General features: G+C 34.7%; 1 protein-coding gene across 2 annotated transcripts in view; it reads left to right on the top strand.

Annotated features, from left to right (window-relative positions):
• Positions 1 to 26,484, top strand: part of LOC6033360 (transient receptor potential-gamma protein) — a 184,994-nt gene that overhangs the window by 73,893 nt on the left and 84,617 nt on the right. For both annotated transcript variants that reach the window (XM_038252717.1, XM_038252716.1), the window contains exon 2: positions 5,527 to 5,748. The gene's annotated coding sequence lies outside the window, so the exon portion shown is untranslated. The remainder of the gene's footprint in view (positions 1 to 5,526; positions 5,749 to 26,484) is intronic.

The following is a 26,484-nucleotide window of genomic DNA, read 5'->3' as shown; positions in this document are numbered from 1 at the left end:
AAATAAAATAGAAACACGAAAAAAATCCTGATTTTTGTATTTAAATTGCCTTTACCAAAAATAAATTCCCAAAATATTTATTTCTCAAATTTTCAAATTTTAAAATAAGAATTTAAAATTCAAATGATTTCTGATAAGGTGTTGTATTTTTTGCAATGTTTAATTATTTCTTCGTGATGGATATATTTTTGAAACGTTGAGAAAGTTTCCTTCAATTTTTGTTTTGTTACATTGACCGGATTGCTGGTTGCAGGGATGCAGCCCCTTATATTAAAAATCTAGTAGAAAAATAGCTTTTCTTAATGTCATCTAATTAGCTTTCATTTCCAACTTGGAATCTCGGAAATTATTAGTGCGATTTTTATGTTATAAGTTTGAATCCTATGTAATATTTTCTGCTAATTACAAAGAAAAGTCGGTTTGCAATAATGTAGCTAATCACTATGGTCCAAAAAATGTCCAGTCGAATAAAAAAATGAAAAAATAAATTTTTTACGAAATCAGTCGATTTTGTGAAGAATTATTCGTCTAAAATACACAAAAACTTGGGAAGTTGTATTCTTCTTCCTTCAAGATCGTTGTATTTACGTACCCATTACTAGAATGTTTGATTTTAAAATAAGTTAATGTTTTTGGTTTAGGGGATAATGTCGCTACTTTTCGTAGTTTTTAGGATACGAAATTTTTTCCAACGTAAATCTCGGTGCACTATACTTTGGTGGATGTGCTCCGCTATTTCGTAATCCTTAACAACAATAGCAATTTAAAAAAAAATAGCAGAGAAGACATTCACTTTAAAATTAAATCAACATATTGAATCCCGTACAAAAGTGCAAATACATTTCCCCCCAAAAAATACCATCATCAGCCAATTATATTTCGATGCCGGAAGCTGCTCCTTTTTGCGTCGGTTTGGTTTCACGGTAAACCCTTTTGGCCGCACCCATATTCATTATAATAATCCGTTCAATGGTCTCTGGAATGGGGTGCGAAAACATCGACAACCACCCCACCCAAATAGGATCGGATGATTATTTTTGGGGCAGGAGCCATTTTTGCCTCTCCTTATGCACATTCACATTGATACTGGAATAATAAGTGGTAATAACGGGGTAATCAAACCGGTGAGGCTCTGATTTTGGGTTGAGTGAGGTTGCTTTTTTGAGTACGGGGGTTGGGGTAATTTGTCACGTTTCAGTAAGAAAACGGATGGGCTATTGAAAGTGCATCCATTCGCTTCAGTGGAACCAATTTGCAATTATTATTCTCTGATGGACGGTAGGCTCAATTAAAAGCGCAATCTGTTCGTCAGAAAATCGTTGACCCATGAATGTTTGTTACCTTTTCAGCCGGTTTAGTGAACTGAAACTTGAACATGTCTCAATTTAAGCTCTCTGAATATAATCAGGAAAGGAAAAAAACGAATGAATGAATCGGAAAATTTAGTTAAATATTTCAATCGCTGTTAAAGTACTATGCATCTCCATTGAAATTCAAAATCTTGAATTATTCCATGGAGACGCACTGTACTTAACATTTTATATATTTTTTTCGAATAAATAAAAAGTATAAGAATATTTTTTTTAAACTTCATTAGAATTTTGCTGTGATGATTCCACATCCTTCCCACCAAGAATGGTTCTTCCTGACCTACGGTGGGTTCAAGCTCAAATTTCTAAAAATATTCTCATCATGCCAGGCGGAAAAAGTGCCGATCGCAGCAACCCGGTAGTCACGTACCTGGCACCGGCAATTACCAGGGAGGTGGCAGTACCCGGCCACAATCTATGGGTGAACCATGAATGAATGGCGACGGAACGGAAAACAAGATTTTTTTTCTGAGGAAGAAAAAAAACGGTTGGAAACAGAATCAAATTATCTCCCTCGCCAACCACTTTTTGGAGCGGGATGTCAGCGTGACAGAAGTGCGATAGCGCGAAATGTCGTACGTGATGTTGTCGTCGATTTGAGTCTATTGTTCACGGAAGGAGGAGAGGAAAGTTGACAGTGTCATAGGTCGCGTTTGACGTTTGACAAGTAGACTTGGTGATTTGGTGAATAATTTATACCACCATTATTTTAGCGATGCTTTCTTAAAAGGTCCAAATAACAAAATTTAAACAAATGATAATGTGTCTCCTTCCAAGAAAGTTGACTCGCTAGAGCACAAGACACAGTTAATATTAGATTATCCCATTGCGTAAATCTTCTTTCCGGTTCGATGCACGCATATATTTACAAAACAATGGTCAATATTCCCAAAAGGTCATAAAACTTGACAGAAGCAACTTTTTTTTCTTTCCCATACCATTACGTCCTTTGACTGTGTCTCAAGAGAGGGGTGATTCCATAGCAAGTCACTCATATTTTGTCTCAATTTATTCACTCGCTCTTTTTTTTGGCATTTTAATGTTGAATTTTATTTGATCAGATTCAAAAGTCAGTTTGTTTACAAACTATTGAACACGGATGATATAATTCATTGTTAAGAAAGGCGAATGATACTTGTCAAATTTGAACATTTATTGAATATCTGGCAACTCTGTCTCTGATGAGGAAAACTGATTTACCGTAAACCGGGGTGACATTGATAGGATTTAAATTTATTTTTGGAATATTTTCCAACTAGTAAGGGTTTTCTCAAGACAATTATTTCTAAAACATATCCTGGGGTAGGCCACACGAGGTACATGCACTATTTTTGAAAAAAAGTTTTTTCATAATGGTTTAAAAAAAATAGTTTCGATGAAAATTCTTATTTTAAATAAATACCGGGGTGACTTTGATAGTCATTGTTTTTGTTGTTAAAATCAGGTTGAAGGTGTTCAAATTTTATTTTTACGTCAAATGTACCATCGCTAAGTTCCTGAAATAGTTTTTAACAAAAAAAATCAATTTTCATATATAGTTAACTGAGTTTATCTGCTTTTTTACCAAAATACATATACATTTAGGTAAAATTGTTAAAAAGTCAGAATTTTGCCTGGAATGTGTTGAAAATAATTTCGTTTATATAATTATCGATTCATATTGCATTTTTAACTGAATTCAAAGCACGAATCAATTTTTTTACATTTTGTATCAAAATTAGTTTTTATTGAAAATGTCTTCAAATTTGGAAATTTGAAACACACAATTTTTATTGTTTACTTACTTTGTTTTCCTACTGTTAACGCACAAATTGACGATTTTGTAGAAAACATTTGGACGACACTGTAGTAGAGATTCATGTACTTTTCTGTTGTATGTTTGTAGATGTTTTAGTACATGTGCCATAATGTTTTGTAAAGTCTCCCCGGTTAAGAGATTTAGCTTGCTCAGAATTCCCAGAAACTAGACCAGTTACTTCTGACCAGACGGTCGACCAGAACAGACACAGCAGAAACAAGATAAGTAAAGTTTACCCGTCCACAAACACTCTGTCTTTTTGAACGCAAAGCGGAATAAAGTCGTCCCTTAACTCTACGCGTATTTTTTGACTCACCGAACATCTCAGGCACAGGACCACATCCAACGCTTGGAATGTGCGTCAACATTTTTGTTTCATGAAATAACCCGGTTTCTCTCTGAGCACACCTTCGATTGCAGGCTCGGATCGTTTCCGAGAGCGTTAATACTTTGCGTCGACAGAGTGTTTGTGGACGGGTAAACTTTACTTATCTTGTTTCTGCTGTGTCTGTTCTGGTCGACCGTCTGGTCAGAAGTAACTGGTCTAGTTTCTGGGAATTCTGAGCAAGCTAAATCTCTTAACCGGGGAGACTTTACAAAACATTATGGCACATGTACTAAAACATCTACAAACATACAACAGAAAAGTACATGAATCTCTACTACAGTGTCGTCCAAATGTTTTCTACAAAATCGTCAATTTGTGCGTTAACACCTACTCCTAGTGGAAAATTATCCGAAGAATCCGAAAATGCATTCCGTTTTTCGATTTGAAATCACGATCATTGATAAAATCATGACACTTTGAAAATATGAAAATAGTGCTTTTCATCAACGTTTTCTTAATTATAGTTAACAAACTTTTTTAAACTTTTCAAAACATAACGTTAACTTCTTCTAGAAGTACCTTGAACCTTTCTCTACCTCGGTCAGTATGATTTAATACCATTCCTTACGTATTTTATTTGTACTCTTCATTTTGCGAAAAAATCTCAATCCTATTAACACTCAAACGCTCGGGTAGTCATTTGACCCCTATTTTTTTTCTTAGAAATCCCATAACTTTTGATAGAATTGACCAATTTGGATGCTTTCGGTTGCAAAAGATCCAGATTTGTCTATATTTTGAACTGCCAGATGGGGGACAAATGTGGTCCATTTTTACCGGAGATATTCCGGATTCTGTTGGGGTACCTCGGCCCTCCTACATGGGTATTTGGCCAATATAATAAAAACTTTTCAACAGAAAAATTTCGGAAATGATGCAAAACTACAAGGCATCATCCTAATACATCATCCTGCAAAAACAATTGACATGGTTAAGTCCTACGGGGCAGCGGAGCCGGTTCCAGTTGGGCAACAATTGACATCAGCTCAGTGAACCGTTTCCGGATAGAACCTGTTCCGGTGCCCGAAGGTCTTCAGCATGTCATGTATCTATGCAGGATGATGTTTTAGGATGATTCCTTGAAGTTTTGCATCATTTCCGATTTTATTCTGTTGAAAACTTTTATTATATTGGCCAAATATCCATTTAGGAGGGCCGAGGTACCAACAGAATCGGAATATCTCGGGTAAAAATGGACCACATTTGTCCTCCGTCTGACAGTTGAAAATATAGACAAATCTTGATCTTTTGCACCCGGAAGCATCCAAATTGGTCAATTCTATCAAAAGTTATGAGATTTTTAAGAAAAAAAATAGGGGTCAAATGACTACCCGAGCGTTTGAGTGTTAAAGTCACCCCGTTTGACGGTACTTTTAAAAGAAAAATTGTTGTGGAAAAAGGTAATGTTGGCGTTGAGAGTCCATAAATACGCCATAAAAATCCAAAGTTGGAAACAAATCAGGATTTTTTTTTTGTGCAAGGTTAAATGGAATGTCAACTAGCAACACACACATAGTCATACAATCTGAGAGAAAAATACCCTAATCATTCGTAATGGTTTATTCGGGATGATGTCGTAATAGGAGGCAAATCTCCGTGGTATTGTCGAGACTCTTTTTGGAACCTTCCTCTTTCAGGAGACGCACACACACACACGCACTTGTTACATCATTCTTAGGGTGTGTGTCAGCATGTGCTGTCTGTCGATTTCTTTTCTGTTTTGTTTTGGGGCGGAAGTTTGAGAAATAAGATTGAGTTTGTTGCGTCCTTCGAAAAATTTGATTAAACTTTTGTCGGACCATGGTCGGACCCTCATCATCGCGTGCCAAGGATATTTTTGGACTTTTATTTTACTACTTTGCTTTGACATTTCTCCGGGGGTTATTTTTAGATCATTTCTTCCAGATAATCTGTCAATTTATCTTCATGATATAGCCTCTAATCTGCTCCCTTGTTTCTCTCTATTCCAGCTCAATAACAAAATTCTGGATTTGCATTTTGGGAGGTTCTTATGCAAAGTTACAGCGCCGAACCGGAACTAACGACATCGAATCCTAGCTGCTGGCAGCACTGACAAGTGGGAGCAACAAGAGTAGTAGTAGCAGTAGGCGCTGACATCCCCGCCATCGGGACTGGAGGCGATACGGCGGCAGTCGCGGTCCATAGCGGCACGCCGCGGACGGAAGGTCAAGGTAGGCGTTGAGATAGGTTTTTGCTTTTAAAGGGCGATGCTTTGAGCAGTGATGCTGAGATGACGACTACTTTCAAAATGAAAGATTGACAGATTTAAAATTTTATTATTCTTACGAAATGACACATAAGAATTTCACGAAGAAATATCACCAACCATAATGACGCCACGTACTAAAGTACCCTCGCCTACTAGATTATCACGACTTTATCCTCTGAAGGACGCCATCTTCGGGAGGGGAGCTTCATTGACAAATGGCGCGAAACTAACGCCATTATGTTGCCGTCATCGTAACTCGTCCGAGACGTGTTTATTGTCTTGGGGACCTTATTTACCTTCTCTTTGGAGCCAAGACATGTCCTCCGGTGGCGGCTACGATGCCACGTTCCGTTTTCCAGCACGTGCTGAATCGACATTTTCCAGCAACACCTCCGGAGGGCAACAGTGTTGCCGTCGCCCCAAAATGAACAACCAGTCGACTCTATTTTGAGAGTCCTCGCCTCCCGTATATTTGAACCATGTGTGAAAGTATTTCTGGGGGACATGTTTTAGTTCTCCGGTGTGGTTTGCAGCACCTCAGGGGGACGTAACCGGGGAACCGGTTCCGCCGATTTTCTGTACTGAGAGCAGTGCTTTTAGCTTGATGGTTTCGTTTTTTTGTGCTCTGGATTGTATGAAGGATAAGAGAAGGAGCTAAAAAAGCCCCCCGGAAGCTGTGGCAGTGCAATTGAATTAAGCTAAGCTGAGGCTGTTGTTTCTGCTGCTGAAGTGAAGTTTTGTAGCCTTCCGGGAGGTGGAGAAAGTTGTGACCTTCTTGAAAATTTCAAGGGTTCTTGCATTTGTGAGGAGTTGAGAAATTAAGTTGAACTGCCTTTTCTCTTTAAACTAATGATAAAATTGGTTTTGTCTGGAATTTTTATAAGTGTTACTCATAAAGTTAGAGTTTTAGTAAAATAATCTAAAGCTAGGTACTAGCTTAAGTTATGCATTAATCTGTGTGGTGTTATTTCTAACAGAGTACACATGAGAAATAATCACAATACAGCAATTCCCCACGAAAACAGCATGGAAAAAAACAAAAGTGCTCGGATCGGGCTCAAAATTTTTCTGGGGGTTCCCTGGCCGAAATAATTAGACCCGTATTTTTTTGTTTGGCCATTAGGGTGACCTACGCCGTGTTAGGGCGGTCTGAAAAATGGCCATTTTCGTCGATTTTCGCAAAAACCACTTTTTTCGAAAAATCATAACTCCTCGCCATTTTAACCGATTTCAATTGTCTTATACGCAAATGAAAGGTGATAAGTTGGCCTTTCAAAGAAAAATAATATGAAGTTTCAAAAATCTAGCCTAACATATGAAAAGGGCGTATGAAACTTTAAAATGTCGTTTTGACAGTGTCTGAACCAAAGAGCCTATGTCTGGAAATATTTTTATCGGATTTTCCGGACATTTTTACATAACATACTAAAAAATGGGAGGAGTTCATTAACAGGATTCCGAGATATGATTTTTTGAAAATAAAATCCGTGTTTTTTGACGCGCCGCGCGCAAAAACCGGAGAATGACGAAATTGGCAAAAAATCAACTTTTTTCACAAAAACTGCGATAACTTTAAAATTTCAGCGATGACCTACACACTTCGAAAAAATCGTGTGATTTTCTGTCTTATTGATGCACATAACTGGAGCGTCAAATAAGACAGAAAATTATGTCTGATTTGGAAATTACACGTCCCAAACTATCAACCGATTCGGTCGTGTAAAATTACACTGAACGCATTTCAGTTGGAATATTTCCTGTTGGAATTGGATATTCTTATTAGACAGGAAAAACACACATTTTGATGAAATCATCGAAATTTTTTAGTTTTTATTTCCATTTCAACAAAATATACAAAGTTTTCTCTTCATGTCACTTTTTATCTACACTTTTGATCAATTTGCATCTTCGTTTGCGGGTCTGTTTGCACTGAGCTTAGTTTGCCGGAAGATTTTCTCAACTCGTTTACTTCCCCCGGATCTTTCATAAACTAGTTCACCTATGGAATGCTCTCAGTCGCTGTTTCTGGCTGGACTCTGACCGGAAAACTTGCTTGGCCACCGGAATCGATTAGACGTCTGGTTCTGCACACGGTGTCTGGCTCCCGGTGATGTGAGGGCGAACATTCTCCACCAGATCCTTTGTTTTTGTTGTGGTGCGCTTCTCCAATGTCCATCGGAACTGCGATTGTCGATGGTGGTTTGAGCTCGGTATTTCTTTTTCCGAAAGGGGAACCTATGACCAGCGTAAACATCCGGAACCGGATCGGAAAACAGTATAATCTGCATGTTGGAAACTTGAGCACCTGCAACGAACAGTCAAAAAAGTTCGATTATTTTGGATTTAAGTGGAAAATCAATCAACTTACCTTTACTAAACGTTTTTCAATGTTCTGCTGGTTCTTCCCGTAGATTTCTTCTATTTTCTGCAAAGATCAAGAGAAAATAAAAACTTTTCGCACAAACTAAACATCCGTCTGCTGATTCCAACATGGCTGACGTTTCACTGCACGCTCAAGTGATAAAGCTGAATACCCTTAAAATTCGGTCTAAATTGCAGTAAAATTACATCAAAGAACACGCTCTAGATATGTGCATCAAGGATGATTGAATATTACGATTCGTAAGACGTAACATTCTGTTTTGTTTTATTAATTTGAAAATGTATGCAATTGCGTTGAAAACACATAATTTTACGCTTTATTTTAAATTACATGGATATATTTTGAGTTAGATTTGCAATTACGTCTAATGTAATTTTAATTATTTTTTAGTGTGTATAGATGTCTGGGTACCAAAATTTTTGTAATTAAAAGACGCAACTTTTGGTACCCAGACATGTATACGTCATCGCTGAAATTTTTAAGTTATCGCAGCTTTTGTGAAAAAAGTTGATTTTTTGCCAATTTCGTCATTCTCCGGTTTTTGCGCGCGGCGCGTCAGAACACACGGATTTTATTTTCAAAAATCATATCTCGGAATCCTGTTAATGAACTCCTCCCATTTTTTAGTATGTTATGTAAAAATGTCTGGGGAATCCGATAAAATTATTTCCAGACATAGGCTCTTTGGTCCAGACACCGTCAAAACGGCATTTTAAAGTTGCATACGCCTTTTTCATATGTTAGGCTAGATTTTAGAAACTTCTTACTATTTTTCTTTGAAAGGCCAACTTATCACCTTTTATTTGCGTATAAGACAATTGAAATCGGTTGAAATGGCGAGGAGTTATGATTTTTCTAAAAAAGTGGTTTTTGCGAAAATCGACGAAAATGGCAATTTTTCAGACCACCCTAACACGGCGTAGGTCACCCTAATGGCCAAACAAAAAAATACGGGTCTAATTATTTCGGCCAGGGAACTCCCACAAAAATTTTGAGCCCGATCCGAGCACTTTTGTTTTTTTCCATGCTGTTTTCGTAGGGAATTGCTGAATAAATACTCGTAGTGAAATAAATTAATGCTCTAGTCCCGTAAAGCAAATAATCCTGAGAACACTCAAAGGTGCTACAACTAAATTATTCACCGTCGTGCTAGAAACGACAAATTTATTTATCTAGTTTGAAGCAAAACATTGCTGCGAATACACTTCCAAATTAATGATGGCAAACCAGCCAGGACTTAACCTCGGAGTGCTATAATTCACCCATTTTAATTACATCTCACACACAAAGTCACACATACTTATCAAATTATAATCACACTCACTATACCTCATTTGTTCTATAACTCAAAAGAGAACATTTTACCCACCACCCCCTTCGTTTTGTTCTTGCATCAAACCTCAGCATTTTACGAGCTTTTGAGAGGTGCTTACAAATGTTACCGGGAGTGGTTGTGGTGGCCCGGAAAAGCTCTTTGCATACAATGGATGTCGTCCTGCCGAAAACAGGGAAGTTTCTAAAGGAAGGAGAGCATCAGGCAGAAAGAAGCCAGGAAACTAAAACAATCATCCGAAAGCTCACTTGAGTCAACGCTGGTTTGGTTACGGTGAAAAGCTAGGGTTAAGGTTGGGTTTGCTATTTCTGGATTTTTTTAAAATAAAATAGTGGCTTATATTTTAAATGTTATGGGGATTTCTCCATTTTTGAAGCAACATTTAAAAATGGCGCATGAGCATTTTGACAGCTAGAACTGTTTTGTGGATTTTTCTTTTTGAAATTAAATATATCTTTATTGAACATTCTTATAATAATAACATTTCATTTACATTCCAAGTGGTATGGCTAAATGCTCTTCGTCTTTGTTGTATTTTTTTTATTATTAACTGTTCACATTCATTTATTTACTTGAAATTGTTTTACATATTTGAATTGAATCGAATACATTTGGGTAAAAAATTTGGAGTTTTGTGGAAAAGTTACCGGTTGTTTTGGAATTAGCTGAACAGTTCCAGCTGTCAAACTGCTTATCCGCCCTTTTCAAATGATGCTCCTCATTTCAGGATGATATAAAACATTTCTAGAAATTCGAAATCAATGATTTGGGCTCAGTTGAAATTTTGTCCTTATTCATCCTATCTTATTTTGATAGAAAAGTCCTACTGAATATTGATCCTTACACTGTAACTTGGATTTGGCCCGCACTTTTCTCTCGCATTTTTGACAACAAAATTTTCAAAAACTAGGCAACCAGCAGTTGTTTATTTATATTTCCAGTCGCAGTTTCCACCAAACTGGACATTCGCACTTCAAAATTGCGATTGACAGGAGAGCAACATCGGCTCGCTTTGATCATTTTTTGAGAAGATTAAAACTTCCCAAGCCAGTTTGACAAGTCGCAATAGTGCGATCGATAGTAATTATTTAGTGCAAAGATCAAGTTAGTGAGAATTGCGCAATAAACTAAACTTGTTTTTTTTTTGTTAATTACAGATGAATTTTCAATATAAATTCTTATTTGTAAGGACTGTTTCTGAAAATAATGCGACACACGAAAATACGTCGCAAATTTAACAATATTTATGATAAGATTAAAATTTGCTTGAAAATTAGCCACATTGGATTGAGACGTACGATAATTTAATAGATTTGCCAACTTTTTCCAAAGCACCTTTTCAAAATCTTGCACAGTTAGAGCTTTTTCATCATTCAATGTCATTTTCAGGTTGACAAGACCTTTCACTTGTAGTTTTCCAATTTCCAATTTTTTTAAACTTTCTATTTTTAAAAGTTCAAAAACAGAAAATTTTCTATATTCATGCTAAGAAAATACAATATTTAAATTTAACAAATAACTTAGAACTGAGTCCAGATAAACATGATTTTTAATGAACAGACTACAACAAATAGTACTTTGTTTATTTTTTTTAATTTCCTTAAAAAAGGTTTTTTTAATAAACCAAGTCATAACATTATATAAAAGATAGCTTTATTGTTGCCAAATTCAAAATTAAAACCCATTTTAATAGGATAAAATTGTGTTTGAACACAGTAAAGCAAATCATGGTAATATTACATCTGTCATAAGAAATCTTTTCCTCTGAAAATGAGTAATTTTACCACTTTTCTGGTGTAATGTCACTTTGTTAGACTAAATTAAGGTAAAATTACTTCATAAAAGAAGATATATTCAACCTTCCAAAATTATACCTTCCAATTCTACACATTTTTTACTGTGAAGGTATATTCCAATAAATTTTTATTAAAAACAAGCTAAAGCCGACAAAATTGGTCTTGTTTTTTCGTTTCTTGACGTTTTTAGCATGTTTGATTATTCAGCCTTCTGTGATCAAAATTTGATTAAACGTAACTTTTCCCATACAATCTGAACATTTTCCGGATTCGGTTCCAGATTGTCCAAAGTTATCACTTTTTGGCGTAAGAACCTTCCTTCGACTTATACGAACCCAACGCAACAAAGAGCACCTCGATCCGACGCTCCGTATTTAACTGATTCGTGGTCGATCAAAACCGTCGATTTTTTGTATATACAGTCGACTCTCTGGTTGTCAATATCCCAGGGACCGTCGAGAAAGAGAAATCATCAGTTTACAGAACGATGCAAAATGAAGACTCGATTGAATTTTTTTTTCATGATACCCAGCTCTGGAAGAGAATCATGGCAACGTCCATCAAACAAAAACAAACTAATGTACACCCTTCAAAGTTTCTTTTCGCCAAAAAAAAAAAATGTCTATGCAAGCCATGAGAAAGTGAAATTATTGACAACCGGAAGAGATTTTTGAAGCAAAAAGAATCCAAGGGACCGTCGAGGAATAGATCCTTCAAGCAAGGGAAAATATCGAGGAATGAAGATAATTGAAGTATGCAGATTGAAGGGACTGAAGAATTAATCGATAGATGGAGAATTATTGATATCGAGAAGATCGACAGCCAGAGAGTTGACTGTATATGTAGATAGACATTTAAAAAGTTTTAATCATAGTAGGCAGGCTGTTTGTTTAAAATTTAACATATTTCTTTAATTTCCTAGTTCCATTGTTAATAAATTTGAAAGAAGAATAACAGTTGTTATATTTAAGTTTTTTTTCGTTATATTTTAGTTATTACTTTTTTATGCTATACAGTGATTGCCTTGATTTAATAAAATAAAGCTTACTTTTCTATCTTTTCGGCAACATTATTTACTTTACTTAAAGAAATTGAGTCGATTTGAACCTAATACAGGGATTTTTCAGAGTTCTTTGAAAATGGAATCAATTTTGTTTTTAAAATGTTTAAGGGATACACACAAAAAGAATTTTCATTTTTTTCACGTAATAAGGATTTTTTCCGATTCAATCAAATTATTCTAAAGATTTGACATTTTTCATAAGCTGTTTATTTCTTCATTTTGTCCATACAAAAATCAAAATTTATTGATACAATGCAGGTTCAATCATTCTTATGAATAGCCTTTTTAAAGGTCAGGCCAATGCATATTTTATTTGAAGTTTTGATAGTTAATAATTTAAGATAATCCATGAAAACAGTTAAAACGATAACGAAACTAGTAAATCCGTGGAATTTGGATCACTTTGAAAAATTTTGTACTTCTTGTGAAAACACGTAAAATTTCATGTTTTTCTATTTCCAATACACTAAAATTTTCACATTTTTTAAATATTTTATTCATGTTAATCCAGTAATGTGAATTTAAAAAAAAACTTTTGTTCGGATGTTTTCAACATTAATGCTAACTTACAAATCACATAAAAGATTCCAAAGTTCCGGGGTAACATTGGGTCTGTGGGCTAATCTCAACTTACAAACCCAAGTTTACCCCTGCAGACGGTAACAATTAAAAAAAAACTATGCTGAATGAAAAACATTGATTTTTTTGTTCAAATAACTCAAATTCCAGTCAACCCAGTAAATATTAGGTTATGATTTGCTAAAACTCTGAAATGCATTCTCTTTTACAAATCTACTTATTTAGAGACCTCAAAACATTATCCTTTATCAAAATTAGATACCTTCCCCTACTCTGTCATCACTAAACATTACAGTCACGCTCTTTCCCCGAGCAAAGTGAGAGCAAGAGGAAATTTAAAGTGTGATGTTCGCAGCCCGAAAAACGGGGCCACTTCCGGCAAAACCAACCGTCGGTGCCATGTCGGGGCCACACAGGCAGTAGTGTGTCGCCTTTCATTCTGCTGCCGAGAAAATGTTTAGATTGGCTTTTCCGGGTGAAAATCGGTTGGTGGCAACGAACGTGTCTATTTGCTTTTGGGTTTGTTCTCTGCAGAGTTGGTCTCTCTAACCTTGTGAAACTAACTAGATTTCGGAAGAATCTCGTGTCGTTCGTGTGTGTGTCTATTGTTCTGTCATTAAATCAAGTTTATTTGAGTAAATTTAGTTGGGGTTATTTCTTTGAGCAAATAGTGAATGGCACTGTTCTCATGACGAGAATTTTGATTTTTGGTTATTTTAAGGATAAATCAGGTATGATCTACTGCAATTACTTTTCCTTTGCTGTTAATGTTATTCAATTAAAGTAAAAATTATTTTCAGATAACTGATTGAGGAAATCATAAAAAAATATTAAATTTTATTTGAGGGATTAAAATTTTAAAATTGATTTTCCTGTCAACTCCCTGAGGACTCAACCACTAATTATGACATAAATCATTGAGGCAGCACAACAAATCTCAAAAGTAGCAGTAGAAAACACTCAAATGATAAATTACGTCCTTTTACCAAGTAGTACCACAACCAGCTACAAACATGGTTGCTTGCTCCAAAACCATTGAAGCCAAGACGACGACGACGACGGAGCAACGAACATTAATTACTCTGTCGTCAACAAATTTTCTTTTTTCTTTTGAAATTTTTCCATTTTTTTCAGAAAGCGAAAGATCTCGGTTGGATTTTTCAACACGTGGCGAAATGAGTTAATTTATGACCGTTTAAAACTTGAGAAAGCACCACTCCTTTTTTCTTCTTCTTACTTGTCTTTACCACGGCGGGGAATTGTGTGTGATGTGAGTGGAAAATAAAGGTGTGTGCCTTATTCGCCACTTGAGGCTATAATTTCCATGTCGTCTGGGAGTGGTAAATCTTGGGAACTCAACGTGTGTTTTAAGGGGAAAATGAGACACGAGCTGTGCTGTGCAGTGAGGTCACCTAGCAGTGTGATTGATTGTGAAACTTCTTTGTTAATTTTTTTTGCGTATTCTTGTTGTTTTGTTGGTTATTTTAACAAAACAATGCCTCTGTGCTCTCTTGTCTTAAGCTTGCTGGTTTTCCTATCTAGTTAGCATAAGAGCTGATTGATGTTTTGTTTGTTGATATTGAAAGGAATTGCATTTGCTCTTAGGTTTTATTTGCTGTTGAAAAAATACACTTTTCACAAACTATTTTTTTTTCAAAAATGGCAATATTAATAGCCAGAAAAAAGGATGATGTATCGAAGGGTTTCTTCTGAAAAAAGAAGATAAAAATAAAATTAATTTGCTTGAAAAACAGCAATTGGAAATTCAATTTCTATTCTATATAAACAAAATTTGCAAGCTAAATGTATCACAAAATGCTTAACACATTATATCAGTTATGGTACTAATTTACAAAATATTAGTGAATTTTTTGAAACACACCGATTCTGAATTTCAAGAAAAATTGTTTTCAATTTCGGGAAACCAGGATTAATTTTCCGGGTAATATTCTGTTCCGAGAAATTCCGGGATAGACGTACCTAAAGCATCTGATAGCCTGCTTCTAAGTAGTGCAGGATATTTTGCAGAACTTCGAATAACTTATTTCATATTTTAGGCAATTATATTTTTGATGGAATATTTTGGATGGAATAATCCCAATAAAATCATTTTCGCTTGCGAGCTTTCTTCACCCGCGAAAGAGAGAGGAGGAAAATCACGCAGGAGAAAATTGCTCCCAAACTTTTCCAAGAAAATCGTCAGCACCGCTTAAAATCAATTATTTCACTTTGTTTACACACATTGCCCATCTACAAAATGTGTCAGGTCATTTTTTGAGTTGTGACGTTACACCAGCTAGTGTAGTAGTGAAAAAGATGTTCCGTCGAATAATCAAGATGATGATTTTTTTCGATTCGTTTTACCGATCTTTCGTGCGCGAGAGAGGAGAGCCATATTCCCTTTGGATTGTTTCTCTTGATGAAAGTTCAAAGATTTTTTTATGATGATTCTTCCATCGCTGTCACAGAGGAACTGAAAAAAAATATATTCCAAGAATAGTCGTTTGTAATAAAATTTAATGTTTAATCATATATTTTTGACGCATTTTTAAAGCTGGAAACATCATTTCCTAAATTTTTGGTATATTTTATTTTTAAGTAAAGTCAAAACAAGTTAATTTTTACTTGGTTGCCATTTTTTAAATAGCTTTATGAGTTAAAAATTTCATTAAAAAATGCATTAAATTTATAATTTCTGGATTCATTGGACAATTTTCGATTGCTTGGAACTGCTTAGTTTTTGGATTTGAACATCAGATTTATTAGGTGAAGACTGATGAATTTGTTCTAAGCATTTAAAAATTAAAATTTGCTCATCTTATATTTTCGATATTTTCAAATCGTTTCCATAATCTTGTTTACCGTCATCGGGGGTGACATTGGATCTGGGGATTTAGATTTCAAGTTTCAGCATTTTTGTATGAGAGCAATTCTCTACGAAATCGGTATTTTTTCTTAAATTTTTTTTTTTTTTGTATTTTTTAACCCGACTGAAACTTTTTTGGTGCCTTCGGTATGCCCAAAGAAGCTATTTTGCATCATTAGTTTGTCCGTATAATTTTTCATACAAATTTGGCAGCTGGCCATACAAAAATTATGTATGAAAATTCTAAAATCTGTATCTTTTGAAGGAATGTTTTGATCGTTTTGGTGTTTTCGGCAAAGTTGTAGGTATGGATATGGACTGCACTGAAAAAAATGATGCAAGGTAAAAAAATTGATTATTTTTATTTAACTTTTTGTTACTAAAACTTGACTTGCAAAAAAACACTATTTTTATTTTTTTTATTTTTTTTATATGTTTCAGAGGACATCAAATGCCAACTTTTCAGAAATTTCTAGGTTGTGCAAAAAATTTTTGAGCGAGTTATGAATGTTTGAATCAATACTGATTTAAAAAAAAATCGAAATATTGGTCGCAAAAATTTTTTGGAGCGAGTTATGAATTTTTGAATCAATACTGATTTTTTTAAAAATCGAAATATTAGTCGCAAAAATTTTTCAACTTCATTTTTCGATGTAAAATCCAATTTGCAATCAAAAAGTGCTTTAGTGAAATTTTGATAAAGTGCATCGTTTTCAAGTAAAATCCATTTTAGGTGACTTTTTTGAAAAAAGTCACAATTTTTCATTTTTTTTAATTAGTGCACATTTGAAAAAAAATATTTTTGAAAAGCTGAGAAAATTCTCTATATTTTGCTTTTTTGAACTTTGTTGATACGAACTTTAGTTGCTGAGATATTGCCATGCAAAGGTTTTAAAAGCAGGAAAATTTATGTTTTCTAAGTCTCACCCAAACAACCCACCATTTTCTAATGTCGATATCTCAGTAACTAATGGTCCGATTTACAATGTTAAAATATGAATTCGTGAAATTTTCCCATCTTTTCGAAAAAAAAACATTTTCAAACATTGAGTATTTAGTCCTTTTGTTAGTCTTGATTTAAAAATTCTGAAAATATTTTTTTCGAAGAGATCATTAAATTTCACGAATGATTCATATTTTAACATTGAAAATCAGACCATTCGTTGCTGAGATATCGACATTAGAAAATGGTGTGTTGTTTGGGTGAGACTTAGAAAACATAAATTTTCCTCCATTTTAACCTTTGCATGGCAATATCTCAGCAACTAAAGGTCGTATTAGCAATGTTCAAAATCCAAAATATAGAGAATTTTCACAGCTTTTCAAAAATATTTTTTTCAAAGGTGGGCAAACATGTGCAGTAATTTTCAAAAATGAAAAACGGTGGCTATTTTCAAATTTCACTTCAGTACTTTTTGATTGCAAATTTGATTTTACATCGAAAAAAGAAGTTGAAAAATTTTTGCGGCCGATAATTCGATTTTTTGAAAAAATCAGTATTGATTCAAAAATTTATAACTCGCTCAAAAATGTTTTGCACATCCTGGAAATTTCTAAAAAGTTGTCACTTGATGTCCTCTAAAACATTTCAAAAAAAAATTATAAAATAAAAATAGTGTTTTTTTTTGCAAATCAAGTTTTAGTGACAAAAAGTTAAATAAAAAATCACCAAAAAATTCCTTCAAAAGACACTGATTTTTGAATTTTCATACATCATTTTTGTATGGTCAGCTGCCAAATTTGTGTGGAAAATTATATGGACAAACTAATGATGCAAAATGGCTTCTTTGGGCATTCCGAAGGCAAAAAAAAAGTTGCAGTCGGATTAAAAAATACAAAAAAAAACCGAATGACCAAAATCTGAGAGAACTGCTCAAATGATAAAAAAACAGTAAATAAAATCAATATTGTCGCGATTGCTTTCAAATCAAAAATTAGTTTTTTTCCCCTCAGAAATCAGTACCTTTTTCTTTCAGATGCGTCGAGAAAAATCTTCCAACAAGAGATCCATTTCCCTCATTTTCTCACCAAGAAGAGAAAAAGGGTATTCCAGGATAAGTGCTGTTGCGGTTCCCGCTTTTTCCTCTCTCTCTGGCACTGGTTGCTTTTTGCCATCCCTCCCTAATGACAGTGACGTGATTTTTCCGGGAAAGCAATTAACGATCGCTTTCCCGAGAGACAGAGATTCTTGGAATGCCACTGCCAACAACCGACTTGTATGTGCGAATGTGGGTGGTTGCTTTGGCAAATCTTAATTAGTGCCGAAATCCGGCTAAACGAACCTACGAACGAACGTCTGAGAGGTCACGATAAAGACGTTCTCCGCTGGGAAGGCACCATTTTTCCAACGATTTTAAGACCACTCTCCATAGTTGTGAGGGGAGGGGGGGGGGGTGAAACGCCCACCCCCGCGTGTGCCATAACTCCGACGGTCTTAATAGGGACAACATGCAAAAGCTCATTGTGCTTGCTCCCGGTGGCGGCAAGGGCAAGTTTATGTCTGGAAGGCGTTTTAACGACAAAATTGGGATGAAGAAAAGAAAGCAGCTGGAAAAATTACCCACGGCGAAAGGCCAGATGGAAATCGTCGAGTCGTCGGGACAAAGCTCGCTTGGAACTTGAGCGAAATATGCTAATAAGAGCGGGCTTTTGCGTGCTGCTGCTGGTGCTTCTTCTTTTTTGCTTTGGTTTGGCCGCGGGGTCGGATTGTTTTTTTCCGTGGTTTTGTTTTCTTTCCTCGTTTTAAGCTCATGTCGTAATTTTGAGTATAATGGGCGTGTGTACGGGTAAATGCTTTTAGCGTTTTTAATATGATGAGAAACTGGAGGAGCTTTTGACAGGGAGCTTTATTTTCATTTTTATGAAATATCATTAGTAGTACTGCTTTCTGAGTAATTGCAATATGAATATTGTTTATCTCAAAATGACATAATTTTATTCTTTTGTTTAATTTGTCATGTTGATTTGTGTTGGAAAATAATAAAATATTTCGTTATGTTCACAAAAAATTCGCTTTCAATTTTATTACTTTCTTTCAAAATAATGACCAAATAAAAACCAATATAAATTTTAATAAATTGGTCAAAATTTGCCCATAGTCTTGCCATATTAGGCAACAACAAAAAAATAAAAAAATGGATTGTGGACACGTAAAAGTTTAATGAACAAATTTTTGATTCCCTCAAAAATACAAACAACTTTCATATTTCTAACCTTTTAGAAAAGTTTTGATATGAAGACCGCTTTTCATGGCCAAAAAAATGTCCTTGATAAAATTGGCCATTATTTTCTCATATTTAAAAAATGAAACAAATTGGGTTATGGAAAATTGGTAAATTTTTTCGCATAGTTGAAGTAAAAATCAACAATGAAAAATAATAACAAGTTTGGTTATGAGTGCTAATTGTTTAAATGAAAATTGAAATATCAAAATCGGTATTTTTATTCAATTTAAAGGTTTGTATTTTTTATCCGGCTGAAACTGATTTGGTGCCTTCGGTATACCCAAAGATGCTATTTTGCATCATAGGTTTGTCCATATAATTTTCCATACAAATTTGGCAGATGTCAATACAATAATTTAAAATTCGAAAATCTGTATCTTTTGAAGGAATTTTTTGTTGGATTTGGTGTCTTCGGCAAATTTGTAGGTATGGATAAGGACTACACTGAAAAAATATGATCCACGGTAAAATTTTTTTGGTGATTTTTTTTGCTAAAACTTGATTTGCAAAAAAACACCATTTTTTTTTTTCATTTTCTGATATGTTTTAGGGGACATCAGACCAACATTTCAAAAGCGGCAAGCATTCAATACGCCCTATTGAAATGTAATTTTTTTCAAAAAAATAGTATTGATTCAAAAATTCATAACTCGGACCAAGATTTTTTGCCCGTTCTGGAAAATCTGAAATGTTGGCATTTTATGTCCCCTAAAACATATCAGAAAATAAAATAAAAATAAAAAAAGGTTTTTTTTTGCAAATCAAGTTTTAGTGACAAAAAATGAAAATAAAAAACACTTATTTTTATTAACCGTGAATAATATTTTTTCAGTGTAGTCCTTATCAATGCCTACAACTTTGCCATAGACCCCATATCGATCAAAAAATTTCATCAAAAGATACAGATTTTTGAATTTCCATAAATAATTTTTGTATGGACAGCTGCCAAATTTGTGTGGCAAATTAAATGGACAAACTTATGATGCAAAATGGCTTCTTTGGGCATACCGAAGGCACCAAAAAAGTTTCAGCCGGATTAAAAAATACAAAAAATTGAATGACCGAAATCTCAGACAATTGCTCTATATTAGATATTTGACCAATATTTGACCTTCAAGTTCCAAACCAAATTTACCAGATTTCTAGCTTTTCATGAGATAACCCCAAAATCAAAGCTGGAAATCTCCATTCGACCAAATAAAAATCTTTACTTTGTACAATTTGTCATATAAATAAAACTACAGATTACCTGAATACAAATTCCAGCATAAAACACTGCTAAATTTAGAATATTTCATTTGAAAGCTATTTATTGCTCAAAAGGCTTCACAAAAACCCAAGATGACAGTGCTGACATATTGAACAAAATGATTTATTTTATTTAAAAGGCAATCAAACATTAAAATTTGATTAAAATGGGATCGCAGAACTTGAATTTATTGTTAAAAGCATGAAAATGTAGAAAATAGGAAAATAAATCCCATACAAACCTTCGGTTAATCGAACTTTGGATAATCGAAATTTCGAATAATTTCGAGTCTGGACTGTAATTGTTTATTTGCGACGAGTGCTAGGTAGTTTACAACTTTTTATCAGGTTAAGGTTACAAAACCTTGTTTGTAAAAACATTGAATTGTGTTTTGTGTTATCAACTTAAAATTTAAAATTCTTTGGTTATTAATTTCATCAAAAGCAGGTTCAATCAATACAATTCAGTTATTATGTAAATTAAAAAAATGCCTCCATACAAATCAGAACTCCAATGTTCCAAATTCAATCCCAGCTTCGTCACAAAGCTTCCACTAACAGGATTTTCCACGATTTCCTCTAACTAGCATATGTGCTGTGAGCTTCTTATCACATTCCAACACCATTGCGACTGACCACCATCCCGTTGGGAACGCCACCAGCTCTCGTTCGTCCATTGACCTTCCTATAGGTGACCAAGAATAACCCCTTTCTGAATGACTTCTACACGGTTCTCTGAGTGTGTGTGTGAACTGCCATCCCATTCGCCTATCTAATCAACGCTGTAACTGGCCCTCGGGCGATTCGTCCTCCCCGACATGCCTGACCGGCCACATGATGATGATGGTCCATTCCGGATGCTGGTGAAACACACCCCACAACAGTGGCAGGTTATTTCCTCGATTTTGAGACCTTAACTGGGACAAACGTAATACCGAAGGTCGTCTATTGGAAGGTTAGAGTAATTTTGCAAGATTATCATCTTGTTACCTTTGATGTATTTGCCTTGATACAGCGAAAATCACGTTCCAGGAAACAGAAAAAGAAGAAATTAAAGCCTAGCCATGGCCTAGAAAGTGGAGGACATACTTTCATCTTTTGCCGGGGATCTCTGACGCAAACCGAGCCAAACCATCATCATCATCATCATCGCAGGTTCAAGTCTCATTGTGATGGTAATTTTTTCGTGCTGATAGCTGCGAAAAAGAGGAAAAAGTAGAGAAGGAAGTGCTGCCAGCAATCAAGTGCAGAGTTCAAGCTACTCGTTTTGTCCCATCAACCACGGGACAATGGGGCAACCGACTGACAATGTACTAGATTGGGGAAGCTTCTCTTGAAGAGAAACCACCGGAATAATTTGTTATCCTCTGCGGTGAGGTCCAGGTTGACAAAGTGGAACATTTTTGATGTGGGTGGTTGTGCTAACTGGGTCAATCTTGAAATTAGGCAACCTTGTCTACAAATTTGGTTACTGTATTAAAAGCAAAAATATTGATAACCGAATTTCCATTCCATTACACCAAATTCACACCAAATTAATTTAACACCACAAAGCACTCTCATTTTCAAGCGATTAGCCGCTGCTTTGAAATCAAAACCAGGTAAACCTCTCTATTAGAGACCACGTGGCGTTAAGCCACCCCCACGACTGACAAAACATAAAAGAGTGGTTCCAATGGTGGGGTGGCTTTATGGTTTACCAAATTGTTTCGCTGAATAAATAGAACTCGAGTACATACTATTTGCGAGTGTGTGTGTGTGGTGGTGGATTAGGTGTGAAAATGTTGCTGGAATTTCACAGGAAAATTGTAAACATATAAATTGGCTCGAATATTGCTGCTGGCGATGACAGTTTTCCACACTTTTTTTGTTGCTTTTTGCTGCTGTGGTTAACACACAATGGATTATCTAGAAATCGATACCGCAATTCCAGGTTCCAGGTACGATAAACGAGAGGGACTGGGTGGATTGGGCTTCCCACGGAAATTATCGGGAAAATTGGGGCAATAAATGGTTGAGTATTTATCTGTTAGAATCAGTTGACGATTAAGCCGGAAACCACTTTTAATGTAGAAAGAATTGAAAGCATTACAATGAATGAATATAAATATTTATAGAATACAGATCAATGCATTGCAAACAAAAAATCTAAAACTTTGCATTGCTTGATCATCAACATTTACCATTTTCATCTACGAATATATTTTTCATTTGGTTGATTCGACCAAAATGAGTGAGTGCATTCAACTGTGTTTTTTCCGAAAATGTTTTGAAGTGATATTCGATAAGGCGCTGGCGTTACAAGTTTACTACTAGAAACAGTATCAAATTTATTGTTATCGGAAAGTCCGTTTTTCTTAAGATTGCCTCTGGCCGCATTTCTGTCGGACGTATTGGCGTATATATATGGAATCATTAGCTGAACAGATTTTGTCAATCCAGCTAATTACACTGAAAAATATCCTGCTGCCCTCGACATGCAAAACAAATGCGCCGATATCAACAAGACAATATGTCCGACTGAAATAAGAATTCAGACCGGCTTTCCAATCAAAATCGTTTAAGACTGAAAAATTAAGTTTTACATATGAGAAATTCGCTGAGATTTCGGTCATTCAATTTTTTGTGTATTTTTTAATCCGGCTGAAAATTTTGGTGCTTTCGGTATCCCCAAAGAAGCCATTTTGCATCATTAGTTTGTTCATATAATTTTCCATACAAATTTGGCAGTAGTCCATAGAAAAATGATATATAAAAATTCAAAAATCTGTGTCTTTTGAAGGAATGTTTTTTTTTGGTGTCTTCGGCAAAGTTGTAGCTATGGATAGGGACTACACTGAAACACACTTTTAATTACTAAAACTTGATTTGTAAAAAAAAATATTTTGTTTTTATTTTCTGTTTCTATTTCTTATGTTTTAGGGGACATCAAATGACAACTTTTCAGAAATTTTCAGAATGGGCAATCGGTGACTGAGCTATGATTTTTTGTTTCAATACTGATTTTTTCAAGAAATCGAAATATCGGTCGCAAAATTTATTTAACTGCATCTTTCGATGTAAAATCGAATTTGCAATCAAAAAGTACTTTAGTGAAACTTTGATAAAGTGTTCCGTTTTCAAGTTTAAGCCATTTTAGGTTATTTTTTTTTAAAATTAACATAAATGTTTGCCCACCTTTGAAAAAAAATTGGTAGGCTGAAAAAATCTCTATATTTTGCTCTTTTGAACTTTGTTAAGACGACCTGAGTTGCTGAGATATTACCATGCAAAGGTTTAAAAACAGAAAAATTGAGTTTTTCTAAGTCTCACCTTCAAACTAATGGTCTGACTTACAATCCCTCGCAGATGGTAATAACAAGATTTATGCCATTTCAGTAACAAATACTGTTAAAATAACAAAAAAGTGTTATGAAATATTCTTGCTAAATCCATTTTTGCATAAGACTTTTATAACAGTTTATGTTATCATAACAAAATTTGTTATTGATCTGATATTGGTTGAAAGCCAAAACAACTTGGAAATAACATTTTTTGTTTTGGAAAAATAACTTCAACTGTTATTGGGATGATCGGATTAGTTGTTAAAATAACAAAAAAGAATAACGATTTGGAAGATTTTTTTTTGTTATTCCCACGATATTTTCGTCTGCTCGGGATGTTAAAATATGAAACATTCGTGAAATTTTCCGATCTTTTCGAAAACAACATTTTCAAAATTTAAATCAAGACTAACATTTCAAATGGGCGTAAATGGGCGTGACAAAAGGTTCGATTAAAAATCGCCAATTTTTTTTATCGTGTATGATTTTTTTCAGTGTAGTCCTTCGCCGAAGACACCAGTTCGATCAAAACATTTCTTCAAAATATACAGATTTTTTAGTTTTCATACATCATTTCTGTATGGACAGCTGTCAAATTTGTATGGAAAATTATATGGACAAACTAATGATGCAGAATGGCTTTTTTAGGTATACCAAAAGCACCATAAAAGTTTCAGTTGGATCAAAAATTACAAAAATAAAAATTAAAATAAGACCGATTTCGTAGAGAATTGCTCAATATACAAAAATTTGTTATGATAAAATATTTTGAGCTTTATTATCTCTGCAATTATTTTTTTAGGATGTCAAAAACTCCAGGATGTAATTCTAAATTGGTTAAAAAAATTGCAGATAATTTTTAAATAAGTTTTTCATAACATTTTTCTTGCTAATGTAAATTTGATTTTTAATGTTCATGGGAAAACTTTAAAAGGTGATGTAAACATTTTTATTGTTTTCCCCTTTTTATGATATTGAAGAAATTTTCGTCAAAATCGACTCAAAAAATAAGGGCGCAAAAAATATTTTTTCAAAAAACATCAAGATTTTAATGGAAATTGAAATCATATCAACTGAATACAATTTAAACTGAAATTTCTTGCAATAAAAAAAGCATCGTTGGCTGTTTGTGCTCGATTAAAATATTTTTTTGTTTTTTTTTTGTGAAATTCCATTGTACAGTACCAATTTTTTTTTTCGAGGATCAGTTTTATTTTGTCAGCATTGAGATTTTTTGAAAACCAATGTTTGAAAATCAACTGGACTGGAGTAAAATTCATTTTAAAACACCTTTTTCATTTAATTGTTCAAACCATGGCGGCTTTATGGTATTACCAGAAATATGCAAAATTTATACGTATGAAAATGTTTTTTTTTTATCAAAAAGTTTAATGTCTATTCCCAATCTCTGGCCTCAAAATTCTAAATTTTCAAAAAGTCTAACAATGGTTTGATAAAAAAATCTCCATCGAGAAGCACAAATTTGCATGAAACTTTCAGCGTTTGTTTCAATTGCAACACCTCAAACTATAGCTTTGCAGAAATCATCCCAAAATAATCCTATGTTCCAAAGAAAAACCGTCGTAATTCGTTTCTGTACCACAAAAACGCTACATTGTAAATGTTACTGGAATCGGAAAAGACAGACAAAAAAGGCAAAGATTTCAATCAAATGTTAATAAGAACGACTTTCCATAGTTGCAACAACATTGTCCGGAAAAGGAAATGGATTAAGTTTTGGGTTACAGCATCCGAGAATAACTCTACGCAAATTTGCCTCGGCAAGATTTTATCTTATTTTTGCTGCCTACCACATTTACATACAATAATGAAAAGTGTAATTTATCCCTCAATTCATTACTGTGGCAGGAAAATTGCGAAAATTGAGAGCACTTGTTTGGTTTGAAGGTCCGTTGAAGGTTCATTGTGATCTGATTTCGAAAAGACGCCGAAGACAGAACGAACTCGGATAAACAAGATATCAATCGTCATTGTTTATCTTAATTTACGTATTTACGAGAGACGGAGAGTGAACGAGAGATGAATGGTGGAAAACGTAAACTTTGCTCGCCTCATCTTACTGGATTTACCTCGTTTTTGCGTGTTGAGATGTTTATTGTTTAATGGAAACCCTTCTGACAGCATTTGGAGAGGGGAGAGGTTTAAGATAAACTTTTGGCGAATCTATTAGCGCAATTTGATTTGGCAGATATGAATTGGGAGCTGTTTACCAACTGCCCATTTGTCGGAGGCTTTGAACGTGAGCACGTGCTCAATGATTTGAATAATTTTAGTTTCTTTAATTTTGACAGAATAAAAGAAATTGATGCCAGGAAAAAATTGCGACCGATTAGACTCAATTAGCGTAATTGACTTCAATTCGTCACCCCTGTAGACCAATATCGGATGACATCGAACTGAACGTCACCGCAAGTTGCAGTCCACCACGTGGGTAGGTGGGTGTGCTAATTGCCCCCCACCAGGAGTAGTCACACTCATCATCGTCGGGGGTCACTCCTCGAGCGATTTGATAAACGATTACAAACGCGCTATCACCAATTAGTGAAAATTAAACCGCATATAAAAATAAATTACTCGCCAAGTCGTCACCCTGGGTGGGAGGGGAAAGGGGGCCGCCACGACACTTGACTTGACAACAGGACAATTGATGATGATGAACGATTTCTGGTCTGGGCCAAAAGGGAGTTGGGTTGGGCCACCACTTGAGCTTCCTTAGGGGGGACCTACCTATTACATTCAATCGTCTACTTTGAAATTTTTTTCAACAAATTTTAGTTTTCTAAGAACTTTTCAACGACATCAAAGTAATAATCAACTGATTTAAAGTTTTGACTTAATTCTGACTAAACTGTTTTTAAAATT

Source organism: Culex quinquefasciatus, chromosome 2, assembly GCF_015732765.1.
Source record: "Culex quinquefasciatus strain JHB chromosome 2, VPISU_Cqui_1.0_pri_paternal, whole genome shotgun sequence".
Lineage (NCBI taxonomy): Eukaryota > Metazoa > Arthropoda > Insecta > Diptera > Culicidae > Culex > Culex quinquefasciatus.
Note: the sequence above shows the minus strand (reverse complement) of the source record. Positions and strands in the feature narration are given on the sequence as shown.